Genomic DNA, 16,869 nt, shown 5'->3' with positions numbered 1-16,869 from the left:
AGCTTCAACATCAGTCCTTCCAATGAATATTCTGGACTGATTTCCTTTAGGATAGACTGGTTGGATCTCCTTGCAGTCCAAGGGACTCTCAGGAGTCTTCTCCAACACAGCAGTTCAGTTCTTCAGCACTCAGCTTTCTTTATAGTCCAACTCTCACATCCATACATGACTACTGGAAAAACCATAGCCTTGACTAGACGGACCTTTGTTGGCAATGTCGCTGCTTTTTAATATGCTGTCTAGCTTGGTCATAACTTTTCTTCCAAGGAGTAAGCGTCTTTTAATTTCATGGCTGCAATCACCATTTGCAGTGATTTTGGACCCCCCCCCAAAATAAGTCTGCCACGGTTTCCACTGTTTCCCCATCTATTTGCCATGAAATGATGGGACTGGATGCCATGATCTTTTCTGAATGTTGAGCTTTAAGCCAACTTTTTCACTCTCTTTGTTCACTGTCATCAAGAGGTTCTTTAGTTCTTCACTTTCTGCCATAAAGGTGGTGTCACCTGCACATCTGAGGTTATTGATATTTCTCCCGGCAATCTTGATTCCAGCTTGTGCTTCCTCCAGCCCAGCGTTTCTCTTGATGTACTCTGCATATAAGTTAAATAAGCAGGGTGACAATATACAGCCTTGACGTCCTCCTTTTCCTGTTTGGAACCAGTCTGTTGTTCCCTGACCAGTTCTAACTGTTGCTTCCTGACCTACATACAAGATTTCTCAAGAGGCAGGTCAGGAGGTCTGGTATTCCCATCTCTTTCAGAATTTCCTACAGTTTATTGTCATCCACACACTCAAAGGCTTTGGCATGGTCAATAAATTAGAAATAGATGTTTTTTCTGGAACTCTCTTGCTTTTTCCATGATCCAATGGATGTTGGCAATTTGAACTCTGGTTCCTCTGCCTTTTCTAAATCCAGCTTGAACATCTGGAAGTTCCTGGTTCACAGATTGCTGAAGCCTGGCTTGAACAATTTTGAGTATTACTTTACTTGCGTGTGAGATGAGCAATTGTGCAGTAGTTTGAGCATTCTTTGGCATCGCCTTTGTTTGGGATTGGAATGAAAACTGACCTTTACCAGTGCTGTGGCCACTGCTGAGTTTTCCAAATTTGCTGGCATATTGAGTACAGCACTTTCACAGCATCGTCTTTTAGGACTTGAAATAGCTCAACTGGAATTCCATCACCTCCGTTAGCTTTGTGTGTAGTGATGCTTCTTAAGGCCCACTTGACTTCACATTCCAGGATGTCCGGCTCTAGGTGACTGATCGCACCATTGTGATTATCTGGGTCCTGAAGATCTTTTTTGTACAGTTCTTCTGTGTATTCTCGTCACCTCTTCTTAATATCTTCTGCTTCTGTTAGGTCCATACCGTTTCTGTCCTTTATTGAGCCCATCTTTGCCTGAAATGTTCCCTTGGTTTCTCTAATTTTCTTGAAGAGATCTATAGTCTTTCCCATTCTATTGTTTTCCTTGATTTCTTTGCACTGATTACTGAGAAAGGCTTTCTTTTCTCTCCTTGCTATTCTTTGTAACTCTGCATTCAAATGGGTAGCTTTTCTTTTCTGCTTGCTTTTTCACTTCTCTTCTTTTCACAGCTATTTGTAAGGCCTCCTCAGACAGCCATTTTCCTTTTTTGCATTTCTTTTTCTTGGGGATGGTGGATCCCTGTCTCCTTTACAATGTCACGAACCTCCATCCATAGTTCAGCAGGCACTCTTGTCTATGAAATCTAGTCCCTTAAATCTATTTCTCACTTCCATTGTACAATCGTAAGGGATTTGATTTAGGTCATACCTGAATGGTCTAGTGGTTTTCCCTACTTTCTTCAATTTAAGTCTGAATTTGGCAATGAGGGTTCATGATCTGAGCCACAATCAGCTCCTGGTCAGTTTTTGCTGACTGTATAGAGCTTCTCCATCTTTGGCTGCAAAGAATATAATCAGTCTGATTTCAGTGTTGCCTATCTATCTGGTGATGTGCATGGTAGAGTCTTCTCTTGTGTTGCTGGAAGAGGGTGTTTGCTATGACCAGTGCGTTCTCTTGGCAAACCTGCTTCATTCCGTATTCAAAGGCCAAATTTGCCTGTTACTCCTGGCAAAGTAACTCCTGTTACTCCTGTTCTTGACTTCCTACTTTTGCATTCCAGTCCCCTATAATGAAAAGGACTTCTTTTTTGGTTGTTAGTTCTAGAAGGTCCTGTAGATCTTCATAGAACCATTCAACTTCAGCTTCTTCAGCATTACTGGTCAGGGCATAGACTTGGATTATCGTGCTATTGAATGGTTAGCCTTGGAAATGAACAGAGATCATGCTGGCATTGTTGAGATTGCATCCAAGTACTGCATTTTGGACTCTTGACTGTGATGGCTACTCTATTTCTTCTAAGGGATTCCTGCCCGCAATAGTAGATATAATGGTCATCTGAGTTAAATTCACCCATTTCCATCCATTTTAGTTAGCTGATTCCTAAAATGTTGACGTTCACTCTTGGCATCTCCTGTTTGACCACTTCCAATTTGTATTGAATCATGGACCTAACATTCCAGGTTCCTATGCGATATTGCCCTTTATAGTAGGAGGGGCGAATTCACGGTTAGAATCAAACCACCTGCCAGGGATGCTAAGAGGGCTCAAACAAACCTTGTGTGCCCCGGGACCCAGGGACCCCATAGACAGAACTTGAGACAGAACTGTGTTTGTGTACCTCCTGTGGAGGTACGGGTCAGCAGTGGACTGCCACAGGGACACGGGCTCTGGGAGCAGCAGACTTGGGTATGGCATAAGCCTTCTTGGAGGAGGTCACCATTAACCCCACCATAGAGCTGCCAGAACTTACACAGGACTGGAAAATAGGCTCTTGGAGGGCACAAACAGAACCTTGTGTGCACCAGCACCCAGGAATAAGGAGCAGTGACCCCACAGGAGACTGACCCAGACTTGCCTGTGAGTGTCCAGGAGTCTCCAGCAGAGGCATGGGTCGGTGCAGGGTTGGGGGCACTGAGTGTAGCAGTACACTCATGGGATCTGTTGAAGGAGGTCCCCATTATCTTCATTACCTCCACCATAGTTTGGCCCCAGGTAAATAGCAGGGAAGGAACACAGCCCTGCCTATCAACAGAAAATTGGATTAAAGATTTATTGAGCACGGCCCCGCCCATCAGAAAAGTGAAAGTGAAGTCGCTCAGTCGTGTCCAACTTTTGCGACCACATGGACTGTAGTCTGCCAGGCTCCTCCATCCATGGGATTTTCCAGGCAAGAGTACTGGAGTGGGTTCAAGACCCAATTTCCCCCTCAGTCAGTCTCTCCCATCAGGAAGCTTCCATAAGCCTCTTATCCTTCTCCATCAGAGGGCAGACAGACAGAAAACCACAGTCACAGAAAACTAACCAATCTAATCACATGGACCACAGCCTTGTCTAACTCAATGAAACTGAGCCATGCCGTGTAGGGCCACCTAAGAGGGACGGGTCATGGTGGAGAGTTCTGACAAAATGTGGTTCACTGGAGAAGGGAATGGCAAACCACTTCAGTATTCTTCCCTTGAGAACTCCATGAGCAGTATGAAAAGACAAAAAGTCATTAGTAGAGCAGAGCTATCTAATCTTACATGAATATTGTATGACTTGGTAATGTGAGACACTTTAAAGTCACTTCCCAACAGCTAGCTGGTCCCTTTCCTATATTGGTTGCTGCTGCTAAGTCGCTTCAGTCGTGTCCGACTCTGTGCGACCCCATAGACGGCAGCCCACCAGGCTCCCCCATCCCTGGGATCCTCCAGGCAAGAACACTGGAGTGGGTTGCCATTTCCTTCTCCAATGCATGAAAGTGAAAAGTGAAAGTGAAGTCTCTCAGTCGTGTCCGACTCTTAGTGACCCCATGGACTGCAGCCCACCAGGCTCCTCCGTCCGAGGGATTTTCCAGGCAAGAGTACTGGAGTGGGGTGCCATTACCTTGGTTAGGGCATTTAATTTCTATTCAAACAACTACAGAGGGTTTCTTTGTTACTAAAAGTTTTTTTTTTCAGTGTCTTTGTTACTTTTTTTAAAAGAAGTTTTAATTGTGGTAAGTGTACAGTTTAGTAGTTCTAAGTATATTCACATTGTTGTGCGGCCAATCTCTGGAACTCTTCATCTTGCAAAACCAGAATTCTACACCCATTAAACAACTAACTCCTATTGCCCTTCTCCCAGTCTGCCCTTAGCAACTACCGTTCTACTTTCTATCTGTATGAGTTTAACTAGTCTTCATACCCAAAAAGAATTTGTTCTTTTGTGGCTGGTTTATTTCACTTAACATATTTTTACGTTTCATCCATGCTGCAACATGTGTCAGAATTTCCTTTCTGTTTAAGGTCAATTAGTATTTCACTGGTCTGTATACCATGTTCTATTTATCCATTGGCCCATCCATGGACAGTTGGATTGTTTTCACCTTTTGGCTATTGTGACTCCTGTTGTTATGAACCTGAGTATACCTGTCTCAGAGTCAGCTTTCAGTTACTTGGGGTACATATCCATAAGTGGACTTGTTGGATTCAAATTTTAATTTTTTGAATTACTGTGCTCTTTTCCACAGTGGCTACACCATTTTACAATCCCACCAACAGTACACAGAGGATACAGTTTCTACACATCCTCACCAACACTCGTTTTTGTGTGTGTTTGTAGGGGGTGTTTGTTTGATAGTAGCCATTGCACTGGTAAGGTGGCATCTCATTGTAATTTTGATTTGTATTTCTGTGCTGATTAGTGATGTTGAGCATCTTTTCATATGCTTTTTATATATATTTTTGAGAAGTATTTAAGTCCTTTGCCTCTTTTTAAATTGTGTGGTTTTTTTTTTTTGAGTTGTAGGAGTCCTTTTATAGTGTTTCTATATATTCATCTTTTGCACAAAAAGGACAGTTTATGAAAATTTAACGTCATAATAAAATAAAACTTGTGATTCGTTTTCAAAGTAAAATTCTCTCAGAACAGTTAATATGGACTCATAATTCAGTTTAATTAACAATTCTTAAAGTCAGCTGAAGTTTCAGTTATAATTTTTTCTACCAAGATTGCTATACAGATTGACATTATCTTCTGCCTGTATTAGTAAAGGTTTTACTAGAGGAAATATTAGTAAATTCTGTTCAGTGACTTTGACCATGGTTTTGAAAGTCATCAAATGTCACATCTTTTATTTAAAATCTTGGGTTATTTTGATTCAAGGATTCTAAAACTAAGAAACACATTCTAGATTTTATTTGTAAATTATTTTTGTTGTGTATTTACTCTGTAACTGCAAGTTTGTTTTTATTTAAAATATTGCAGAAATCTTGATAATTGTATGTAAGTGGGTCCTAGTTTTTCATGATTGAAGTCTGGCTTTTTGTCTGAAGAGGAGTAATATTTATCTTTATTACAAAGAGATATGTGAAGACAAAATCATGCCCTTGGTAACTCTGGGTGGACGTACCTTCACAGTAGTATAATGTGGCCTTTTCTGGACCAAGTCTAAAATAATGCCGGAATGAAATACTTTTTGCAAGAAATCATCGGTATCTAACATCAGAAATCACTACAAAAAGAAACCTCACGCCCATTACCTGTCACACCTCATTCCTCCTCATCCTAGCATCGTAGAAATTACTAATCTATTTTCTGATTATAAATTTGCCTAGTCTGGACATTTCATATAAATGGAATGACATGTGGCTTTTTTGTCTGCCTTCTTTTACTTAGCATAATGTTTTCAACTTTCATTAGTTAAGGATGTATCAATACTTAATTCCTTTTCTATGGCCAAATAATATTCCATTGTTTGACTAGATTACATTTTGTTTATATTTATCAGTCAATGGACATTTGGGTTGTTGCCACTTTTTGACTCTTATGAGTAATACTACTATGATCATTTGTGTTTAGTTTTTTGTGTGGGCATATGTTTTCAGTTCTCATGAGTATATACCTAGGGGTGGAATCACTGGATTACATGGTAATTCTATATTTAACCTTTCAAGGAATTACCAAACTGTCTCTAATAAGAATTTAAAATTTAAATTTACAAACAGAAGTTTGGCAACCTAACTTGACTTTATCTCTACTTGGTCTCCTTTTTGAAAAATGAAATGATTGTGTGCAAGTAGATCCTTTATTATACTTATTTTTTAATATCTTAAAAACATAAATACTTCATATTAATCAAAGCATTTTTATGTATTGATAGGGAAAATTGGCAGAGCATAGCCTTTAATAGGAGGATAGTCTAGTTCCTTATATGTAACTAGACTTGGGGAATGGAGTGAGAAGACACAAAAATATGACTTGTAAACTTAAGCCTGGTTTGCTAGGTAATTTTCAAGCTTTTAGGTAAATTAAAGGATATATGTGGTGTCTGCATAGATCCATAATGGAAGGATTAGGGAGAATATCATTGAGCCATTCTGGAATTTTGTCTGTAATTTATTTTGTCTGATGCTGCCTAAATAGACTTATAATGTACAGTTGGAAATTGCTTTCTGAATTTGAAATAGAAATTGTAGCTGGTACTGAGCAATGTGGTCTCACGTATTCTATTCTGGTATGGCATCAAATCTTAGGGTACACACAAAAAGAGATTAAAATCTCTTAGTGTCTTTAAGAAAAAAAAAGACACTATTTGAATATACAAATAAAGATATTTTGGTATTTACTAGTTTCTATAAGAAGTCAGGTGCTTCCCTTATAGCTCAGTTGGGAAAGAATCTGCCTGCAGTGCAGGAGACCCAGGTTCAATTCCTGGGTTGGGAAGATCCCCTGGAGAAGGAAATGGCAACCCACTCCAGTATTCTTGCCTGGAAAATCTCATGGACAGAGGAGCCTGACGAGCTACAGTCTATCGGGTTGCAAGAATCAGACACGGCTTAGCGACTAAACCACCACCCTAAGAAGTCCGCTAATCTGAGGCAGGTAATTAAAAATGTTCCTTAAATTCCTCATCTGTTGATCTTATATGCTTTTCTCAGACTTTACATATTTAAAGGCAAGCTCTATGGTAAATGTTGGGTAGGGTGCTTTGCATGCATGATGATGAACACAAATGCATTTTTCTGTCTCTACTCCTTTGCATATATTAATTATCAGTTATTTATTATTTTGTTATGCCACCAAATTTCCCATTTTTTATTAGTCATTCAAAGGGTTTCTTAAATATTTTTAATTGAAAAGACAATACAATTCCTTTAATATAATTAAAGGAAAGAAAATTAAGTTACCCATCATTCTGTCCGTAAAACAACTGTCTTTCTTCATTGGTAGTGGGACTAGAAAGTTAAGGGCCAGGTTTGGTAGCTGTTTACTGAGGTATTCACACTAGAACTTGAAACTGGTTGGATGTGAGAGGAAGCAAGTGGACAGATAAGTGGGGAAAGTCCAAAACTACTGGGAGATTTAATGGCTAAGGAGGGCAGAGGTGCCATGAAAATCAAAAGGGACATAGAAACATTTGAAAAAATCAGTCAATTTCTTTGTATCTAGTTAGATTTGAGAGGCTGTTGTGAATGTTCCAGAAAACACAGATTTGGGGATTGTGTCATATAATAGTTGTTTGTTGTTTAGTCATTAAGTTGTATCCTGCTGTTTTTTGACACCATGGACTATAGCCTGCCAGGCTCCTCTTGTCCTTGGGATTCTAGGCAAGAATACTGCAGTGGGTTGCCATTTCCTTCCTCAGGGTATCTTCCCAACCCAGGGAAGATACCCTGGGTATCGTACATTGTCAGGCAGATTCTTTACCACTGAGCCACCAATGAAGCCCAATGTAATAGTTAAAGGAGTAGTAAGGAGCAGGGGATAGACTTGCTAAAAGACAAAATTTGAGGAGACAATAGTTGAATAGAGAAAATATACTTAAAGGACCCGAAAGGGTAAGAGGAAAGTCAAGAGACAGTTGTTTCATGGAATCAAAGAAAAGAGTTTTAAAAAGAGGTAGATCATTTGGTAAACACTTTATAGGAATTGAGGCTATTAATTTTGATGCCTTTTGGAGATTATTGGTGACTTCATAGAAGTAGTTTTCAGTACAAGTGGTAAAGAGAAGAATGAAATTTTCAGGGAGTTCAAGAGTTAATGGTTTACCAGAAGTATACGTTTCATTTCCATATAGTGGTAAATATGAATTGAGCTTTCTTAAACAGCAGGTGACTCTTCCTGTGCCACATTTGTTTCTGCAAAGATGAAAATAGGAATTTTGCATCCACACTATTAATTTGAAGGGTCTTTATTTTTTAGCTGGACAATTATTGTAACTTAATGTGTTGACCCTGGGACTAAAAATCTTCAAGTTTACTGTATATTTATATTATATATTTTGGAATAATGAGATTAGTAACGAATTGCTTTGGAATACTTTGAGAGTCTGGGCTTAGAGTATTTCTCAGTTTAAACTACAGAGTAAAGAGGACTATAGTGATTGTGTTTTCTTAAATCAAGACATAACCAGATGAAAGGAGGCATAGTCAGAAGCTGGAGTATTAATACGTAGATTTTGGAAAGTTTTGAGCAGTTTGCTGTGGGGGCAGTGGAAGAAAATATTTGAAGTTGGGATTGACATAGAAAATATGGAATCAATAATTGCATGAGTTAAATGGTTAGAGGGGCATGAGATAAAGGATGATGAAAAACAGATGAAAGAGAAGGTGAGGACTTTGTGAGCAGAAACAAAAATAAACTTGAGAACCCATTTTTTTCCCATTTGCTGTATTTAAATTATTAATTGTTTTTTACATTTATTTTTAGACTAAACCACGTGGCATGTGGGATGTTAGTTCCCTCACCAGGGATTGAACCCATGACCTTTGCAGTAGCCGCAGAATCTTAACCACTGAACCTCAACGGACCTCCCTCCATTTGCTGTATTAACAAAACAATTGTATTGTCCTCTTAGTTCAAATAGGATTCTAGTTTATTCCATTAAAAAAAAATAGCCTAGAGGTAGGCAAAGGATAAACTTGAATTATATTCTTCTAATATTTTGATCTTGAGAAAGTACTATATTTTCTTTTCCAACTAGAGAACTGGAGTCTTTCCTTTAAGAAAAGGAAGCCATTTGCTTGTTGTCTAGGGTATGCAAAAAATGATTATAGGCTTGTGAAGTTTTTTACTACTTTTTTTTCTGTTAGCTTTTGTGCTTTGCCATATTTATTGTTTTAAAATAAAGCCTGCAGTACAAAGTTTTATTTAAAAACTAATTCTCATAATGAAGATCTATTGCTTCATCCATTCATGGAGGATTATACAACTACTATGTTGAAGAGATCTCCTTTGCTAGTGTTTAATGGAACTAGGAATTGAACCCTAGCTTCTTCGACTCAAAGCTGTCTCATTATGAAGTGATAATGAAGTTTAAGGAGGGAAGGAAAATCACTTCCTAAGTTTGCTGGCCAATTCTGATTTGCATCCTTTCCCCCAGAATATTACCACCTGAGAAGACCTAAACAGCGTTACTGACTTGATGGAGTTTGTCACAGGTTACACTGGTAGTAGCTGTTATTAATAGAATAAGACATGGTCTCTATCTTCAGGGAACTCGTATTCTATCAGGGATGGTATATGTACACATATAAATAATTATTACAAATTGGGATATGTCCTAGATGAGAGATAAATATCAAGTGCTGTGAGTAGAAATGAGGAAGCAATATGGGAGGAAGTGGAAGATGGGGTTGGGTGCCAGTACTGTTCTCAGGAAATGTTTCAACAAGATGATTTCTGTACTTAACTGTAAAGAAGCAAGGAGTTTGCTTGGCCAATTGAAGATAACTGAAGCATTGAAATTTACGTGAACAAAGAGTAAAATTGTTTTATTACCTAAAGACTGGTAAGATTGGCCCCTTTTATGCATGCGTGTTCATTTGTGTCTGATTCTTTGTGACCCTGTGAACTGTAGCCCACCAGGCTCATCTGTCTATGGGATTCTCCAGGCAAGAATACTGGAGTGGGTTGCTATTTCCTCCTCCAGGGGATCTTCCTGACCTACAGATCAAACCTACATCTCCTGCATGGGCAGGTGAATTTTTTTATATTGCTGTGTTACCTGGGAAGCCCACGATTGGCCCCTATTTACTTCAAAGTATGTCTTTTAAGTACCAGCCCTGACTTAGACTTTTTCTTTTTTAAAAATTTTCATTGGAGTATAGTGGCCTCACAATGTTATGTTAGTTTCTACTGTACAGCAAAATGAATCAGCTGTATGGGCCTGACTTAGCTTTAATGAGAAGGCATAGCTATGCTGTTCTGAAGAAGAATGACAGATAAGTTAGTCTGTCATGCAGCAGTAGGTAAAAGGGTCAGCAAAGATAGGAATATGAATTTTGAAAGGCAGAGCTGCATAATTTGCAACTAAAGGTAAACATTGCAGTTGTGTAGTTGAAAGACCTGTTATTTTAATTGCTTATAACAGTTATTATTAGTAGCATACATATTTTCACATAAACATATTTGTAAATATATAAAGAATAGCCAGTTAGAGATCATATATGTTTTATGGAAATTATACTCTTATTTTCCTACTTGCTGCTGTTACTTTGTATTTGAGGTTTTAAATTTTTGAATTTTCTCTTAATAATCTTCCTCTTATTGTTGTTGGGTTAACTCAGTAGTATTATGATTCAGTGGCTTTTTGTGACTGAAAACATTAATATTTTAGGCATAAAACCAGATGAATTTTTCATCTGACTGTTGTTACTGTGTGCCAACTATGTGCCACAGTACACATAGATGAATTTTAAAACTTTTCTGATTTTTAAAACTTCAGATGAATTTTCCTGATAATTGGTTCAGAAATATTTCAGAGCAATGGCAAAAGCAGTACTGTTTAGTTATTCTTATATTTTGCTACAGTATAACTAAAGCTTAAAGTAAGTAATTTCATTTTATTTAACTTTAAGGTACATTATTATGATTTGCATATTCTTGTGTGCATATTTACTAAAATTAATGTCTTATGAAGTTGATACTGTTTTTTTTCAATTGTTGGGGACATTTAGGAATTGGGGAGAAGGCAATGGCAACCCCACTCCAGTACTCTTGCCTGGAAAATCCCACGGATGGAGGAGCCTGGTAGGCTGCAGTCCATGGGGTTGCTAAGAGTCAGACACAACTGAGCGACTTCACTTTCACTTCACCTTCATGCACTGGAGGAGGAAATGACAACCCACTCCAGTATTCTTGCCTGAAGAATCCCAGGGACAGGGGAGCCTGGTGGGCTGCTGTCTATGGGGTCGCACAGAGTCGGACACGACTGAAGCAACATAGCAGCAGGAATTGGAGTCAGTAGCGTATGGCCCAATAACAGAGTATGAGAAAGCTTGATCTCCAATACCTAATTTATCTATTTTCCATCTTACACCAGTAAGAATTTGAATTACCTTAATTTTATTTAAGCTCTACTGTTTTTCTGTCAATTTGTTTTCTTAATTGTCCTGATTGAAAATCCAGGTAAGAATCAAATTTAATACTTGTTCTTGTCTACATGTACTCTGAATTCTAAGTCTGTTTGGTTAATATGAAGAGAATTAGATAAATTTGAGGGGTGGAGCTAACACAGCTTGCCAATGGATTGATTGGATGTTGAGGTGAGAGGAGGTAAATGTAGGAGTCAGGATGATTCCCAGGTTTTAGGCTTGAGCAACTGTTGAATGGTGGTGCTGTTTGGACATGTGCTTTGGACATTTTGTGATGCCTGTAGGACACCCAGTGGACAATCGAGTAGACAGTTCTGGAGTCAACAAGCGTCACAAACACATTCTCATTAGCTTTGGTCCTTAGATAAACAAGGAAAGTACCCTTTTAAAGAACCAAGTCTTGACACACAACTGGATACCTTAAAGAGGTTAGTCATATTGTATATGGCTTTAGAGGCCTCTGAGAATCAGTTACTGATTTAGGATTGGGGAGTAAACCTTTTGTGTTTTTAAAAAGTAAAGAGAAAGTGATTTGTTTGAAACGTTAAAACACAGTGATTGTTAAACCCTATTTTTGTTTGCATCACAAATTCTAACATATCAAAGACATCTCTGTGACTTGCCTGAGAAGTCTAATTAAACAGTTCTTGAAATCACTCGTTTTAATGTGATTTGCACTGCACTAGTTTATAAAGTACAATAAAATACCCCGTCTCTGTCTTCAGTATTATAGTCTAATGGGTGAGACATTAAACTATAAATACTTTTCACAAGTGGTAATACAGCAATGAATTCTTGACTACTTAGTTCTGGGAATTGGGAGCAATGAGGAAGGGAAGGTTTAAGAGAGGGTTCAGAAAGGAAATAACACTCTAGCCAGAGTCCTCCTGTTAACTCACCAGAAAGAGTAAAACCTGTAGAACTGTGATGAGGGGTGGACGGTTTGCTGGTGGCGGCGGCGGTGGTGGTAAATCTATATGTCTGAAGTGTCATACTCTGTGTGAGAGAGTGTTATAAAAAGAAGATGGGAAATTAGACAGGCAGCTTTCAAAATATGTTAAAATTAAAGGATTTGGTAATTTATCTAGGGCATGATAGACGCATTGGAGAATTTTCAGGTGTGGGATTTAAAATGACCAGACTTGCTTCATAGAATAGAAACTCGAGAGTGGAATCATATGAGTTTATTATGTGATTTTTCTCAAGACTCTTAAGGGTAGCTGAAAATGTCTTTCTTAAAGGTTTTTTCCTTTGCTTAGTTAAAAAGCCACACATTGTAAAGGGTGTGAATAGTACAGTTTATGTAAATATACCATTTAGCTATATTTTTGCTCAGTTAGGACAATGATTTTCTTGCTTTAGTATAATTATGTGTAACTTCATAAATAAATAATTTTTATTCATGTTTGGTTCAGTGCTGTTCTCATACAACTGTCACATAGCACTGTACTTAAAAATAACGTTCCTTTGTACGTTATGGCCTGTTTCTCAATTTCATAGTGACAACATCACTACAGATAATGGAAATGGTGGTCAGGAAGTTAAAATTACATTATATGTGTAAGTACTTTCCATTTCATATAGTTAAATAAACCTTGGTGGTGCTATGTTTCCTCCAAGCACTACTGAGACATTACATTTTATGTGGTATTAAAAGAATGAAACCATTTTCTTTTGTTTAGCCCAGCATTCAGATCTTATTCTAAAATTAACCTATTTAACATATAAGCATTAAGTATGCTCTAGTAATACAGGGCATTATATTTTTTAATCTGACAGTAATCTTATACTCATAGAGTTTAAAGTTTAGTAAATAGCATGCATTCTCTTTATGTATGTATCATGTAGTTCAGTCACTATACTCCTTCATGAACATACTTTACACCAGGGGTTCTTAAGCACAGACTCCAGACAGCAGCAGCAGCATCACTGGGGAACTCATTAAATACAAATTCAGAGGATGGGTCCCTGCAGTCTCTCGTCTAACAAGCCCTCCAGGTGATTGTGAAGCATGCTCGAAATTGACAGTATGAATGAAGCATGCTTTATAATATGCAACACTCCCAGGAAAACAAATTGCCTAGAATATATGATGATGCCTTTTGATCTCTGATCTAGAAAAGGCTTTATTTAAAGAAAGAAAGAAAATTGTAGTAGCAAATAACATTTAAAGAATTTCAGAAATATGTAAGTAGTTGTTAACTACTTGTTAACAAGTACTTGTTAACAATTAATGAGCCCCTTTTGTTCGTGCCAGGCTCTTTGCTGCGAGTAGTTATTGTCCTCAGATTGCAGAGGAGGAGACACAGGTTAAATATATTCAGTGTCTTATAGCTAGAATTTCAGATCAAGAATTTTAATTCAACCAACTAACTATAAAGCTGACTTTTTGTTAGGAAATAAGTTCCTATTTGAAGATATATTTTTTAATGTAGTTGGGTAGAATTTTTTATGTCAATTTTTTATGTTTAACGAAGCACCATGGTTTTATTTATACTATATCATAGATTAGTATCTCTAAGAGGTTAGAACATAGGTTAGTATCTCTAAGAGGTAAGAAAATTTCTAAGTATGCTACTTACATAGATTTGTTGGAAGCATGACTGTAGAAAAACATCCCATGTTGTGTTAGTCTTTAAGAAAACTGGATCTATAAAAATTCAGACTCAAATTAGATATTTACTTGTACACAAAAGTGTTCTTAAAGTTTCATTATATGAGAAATGAAAAGTAATTTCCTATAAAAATTTTAATTTGCACATTTAAATAACATAATTTATCTTATAAAAAAAAGAAATGCTTGGAGTGACTGGAGCAGGTATTCCAGAAGTACATTTACATTTTACAATTAAATTCATCCCCTCTTTCCTTTTCCTTGTAGTTTTTTTGTTTGTTTGTTTTGTTTTTTTAGTGTGTGCTTATTTTTTTTTCAATGATAGTTACCTAAGTTATATTCTCTTACCCCTGTGTTTCTGCTAATGTTTGGATTGCTGTCTTTCTGTTAGTCACATTCTATTTTGTAATACATTGATACTATATTTGAGAATCTTCGAGCAGAGAAAATACGAAAACTCTGACTAAATATGCAAGATAAATATGTAAGTAACTAGGAGATCTTTGTTAATGTAGAATAAAGAAATCGTGAATAATCTTTTTTGCTTTTATTTTTTTAAACAATTTTATTTTTGAATAGGTAATGCATTCATATAATCCAGAATGTAAGAAAGAATGTGTAGTAATGTTTCCTTCTCATCCATATCATTCTCTTCCCCATAGACAACAACCTTTGTAAATAGTTTCAGAGATGTTTTATACATGTACAAGCATATACAAATAAATATTTTTGACACTAATATATACACTACTGTGTTCTGCTTTTTTACACTTCATATATATTTTTGAGATCTTTCCATATCACTGTATATTAAGAGCTTCGTCATTTGTTTTCAACCCTATCATATCTGCTTCTGTAAATGAAACAAATCTTTTTAGCCAGGCCTCTACTGTCTTTTCCAATTTTGTGTTCTTTTCCTATTATAAATAATTCTGCCATAAATAACTTTATGTGTACTTCATTTCATGAGCGTGTGCCATTAATCTAGAGAACAACTTTGTAGAAGTGCAGTTCCTAGGTAAAGAGGTTATGTGTATTTGTAATTGCCAAATTACCCTCCTTAGGGGTTGTGCTAATATTGTTTTCTAACAGTGTTGTGTCAAAGTTCTGGTTTTCCCACACCCTCACCAACCCGCCCATTTACTTTCTCAGTTCAGTTCATTCCAGTCGCTCAGTCGTATCCGACTCTTTGCGACCCCATGAATTGCAGCACGCCAGGCCTCCCTGTCCATCACCAGCTCCCGGAGTTCACCCAAGCTCAAGTCCATCGAGTCAGTGATGCCATCCAGCCATCTCATCCTCTGTCGTCCCCTTCTCCTCCTGCCCCCAATCTCTCCCAGCATCAGAGTCTTTTCCAATGAGTCAACTCTTCGCATGAGGTGGCCAAAGTACTGGAGTTTCAGCTTTAGCATCATTCCTTCCGAAGAAATCCCAGGGCTGATCTCCTTCAGAATGGACTGGTTGGATCTCCTTGCAGTCCAAGGGACTCTCAAGAGTCTTCTCCAACACCAGTTCAAAAGCATCAATTCTTCGGTGCTCAGCCTTCTTTACAGTCCAACTCTCACATCCATACATGACCACAGGAAAAACCATAGCCTTGACTAGACGGACCTTTGTTGGCAAAGTAATGTCTCTGCTTTCAGTATGCTATCTAGGTTGGTCATTACTTTCTAAATAACTACAATTCCCTGCCCCCCCCCCCCCATGCACTTACATACTTTGAAAACTTTATTACTACAGGAAATAACATCATAAAAGTGAACAGTTTTGCTTTGGCATTGTGCCTGTGCAAAACAGAATTCTAGTTAAGATTTTTCATTTTAAAAAACATATATTCCTGCTTTAGGTCTTTAAGATTGGGATGATAAAATTTAGGAGTTTTTCAGAGAAGAACAAAAAAGCTTACCATTCTGTATGTGAGGGTCTACTTTAAGATTATTTCAAATGTTAAATGTTAAGTATGTCAATACAAGAATAAGTTAAAGATCTTCAATTAAAGTTCTGTCTGTAAAAATATAGACATACTATTCTTAGTTGCTTAATTATCAGTATCACAAGGAACAAAAATAAAATGGTGAAAAAATTAAATGTTACCAGGCATCTTTTTCATTTGTATTTAATACTTTTGTTCAATAGTAAAACCAGAATGCCTTCGATATGTTTTTAAGCCTGGAAGAAAGTAGGTTCCTTTGAAATTAGATTTCAGCAATGTGGTTGAGTAGTGAATTTAAACAATTCACAATGCTGACTTTCAGTGCTTCTGAAAGCAGGAAGTGTATTCCTGACATGCAGAAATATTCCAGCCCAAGAACATCCCTACTGCCGTATGTGGTAAGAATTTCTCACCAACTCACAAGCCACTTCTGTAATACACTGAATAAGCAGAATTGGTCTTTGTTGAACATTTCCAATTGAGTATCAAAGAACTTTGTTTTGCAGTGTCTTATAAGTAATTATTAGCTTATGCCTTGGAAGGAGCCTGGCACATCATGGGTGCTCAAGGTTTATTGAGAGAAGAAATAACAACTTCTATATAATCTTTTAGGTGTGATTGTAAAGTTTGTTTTTCGGATGCTGAGTTAAATATTCTGACTCAGCTTATTAATGGTTTCTTTAAATAAAATTATTTATATCTGGTGCCGTGTTGTGCTCAGTTGCTCAGTCATGTGCAACTGTTTGTGACTCCATGGACTGTAACCCGCCAGGCTTCTCTGTCCATGGAACTTTCCAGGCAGGAATACTGGACCGGGTTTCCATTTCCTACTCCAGGGGATCTTCCTCACCCAGAGAACAAACCCAGTTTCTTGAGTCCTGCATTGTCAGGGGGA

The 16,869-nt window shown here is 37.5% G+C and overlaps 1 protein-coding gene across 3 annotated transcripts in view; it reads left to right on the top strand.

The window, feature by feature from the left end:
- PTPN12 (protein tyrosine phosphatase non-receptor type 12) overlaps positions 1-16,869 on the top strand; it is a 92,185-nt gene that overhangs the window by 23,472 nt on the left and 51,844 nt on the right. The window contains exon 1 of one of the 3 annotated variants that reach the window (XM_059885631.1): positions 4,994-6,934. The exons of the other annotated variants lie outside the window; for them this stretch is intronic. The gene's annotated coding sequence lies outside the window, so the exon portion shown is untranslated. Of the gene's footprint in view, positions 1-4,993; positions 6,935-16,869 lie in introns of those variants that run through there. 3 annotated transcript variants of the gene reach the window in all.

This window comes from Bos taurus, chromosome 4 (assembly GCF_002263795.3).
Source record: "Bos taurus isolate L1 Dominette 01449 registration number 42190680 breed Hereford chromosome 4, ARS-UCD2.0, whole genome shotgun sequence".
Taxonomy (NCBI): Eukaryota; Metazoa; Chordata; class Mammalia; order Artiodactyla; family Bovidae; genus Bos; species Bos taurus.
This window is presented reverse-complemented; position numbering and strand designations above follow the sequence as displayed.